We start from the raw sequence: 998 nt of genomic DNA, 5'->3' as shown, positions 1-998 counted from the left end.
AGTTAGTTAATCGATTACGCATTTCAATTTTTTGTGCAAGTAAAGTTCACCTCTTCGAGTAAACCATGGACTAGAATTGTGATATCTGCCACGGGCAATTTATAAAAATTTTGATAGCGTTCGCTGAAACACCCTGTATAATAGCAATAGGTATGGTAAGTGCGCACTGAATGCAATAGCGAAAGCTGCATGGTATGCTATGTTTTCTAGTGGCCATGGGGTCAATACGAATCACCTTTAAGAACAAGCAAACAGCAGTCGTTGCGCTGTTATGCTTTGGCTGACCATAAAAGACGCACCCTCGTAAACAGCAGCAGGTAGACAGCACCAACTATAGACGGCAGCTGGAGATCAGAATATCGCAATAGCTCACAGATGACCAAGAGGCATAAAAATACGTGCGGACGTCGATAAACAACCATCAGATGATGGGACCTCGTAATGGTATCGCATCAGCCACTCGAATGAAGCATGAACACCTTTGTGCGCGCTTTTTAGTAGATTCTTATCTTTGTCGTGAGGAATATAAATGGGTCCCGCGTGAAAGGACGACAACAGCACGCCTACTTACCAATGTCGATTTATGCCAACAGGCGCAAAAGCTTCAAAATCGCGGCAATTGTGATTCCGACTCACTAGCCCATTGACAACATGCGTCATTAAAGCGTGTTATTTCTTTTAATGTCTTGGCACTCATCGATAAGCACTCGACACAATGGGACTGTTAGCTTAGCAACATCAGTTGATAAACACTTAAGGTGACGGAACGGCCAGAAGTCCCGGATGTGAAGTTTGTGGGTGCAAAGAGACGATTGCACGCCATCTGTGCGACTGCACGAAACAAAAGACCTTTGCTATCGGCGAGTTGCAGGTGCGCACAATAGGACTCAGATAATGCGAACACTGATGACTTAGGTCATCAGTCGCACAAAATTGTGTTGGTCGCGATTTTGATAACCACACACACGATGATCGTGTAGTACCTCAATGCTCAACGA

The sequence above is a fragment of the Dermacentor silvarum genome, chromosome 2 (genome assembly GCF_013339745.2).
Source record: "Dermacentor silvarum isolate Dsil-2018 chromosome 2, BIME_Dsil_1.4, whole genome shotgun sequence".
Lineage (NCBI taxonomy): Eukaryota > Metazoa > Arthropoda > Arachnida > Ixodida > Ixodidae > Dermacentor > Dermacentor silvarum.
The sequence above is the reverse complement of the archived record's forward strand: the minus strand, read 5'-3'. Positions refer to the sequence as shown.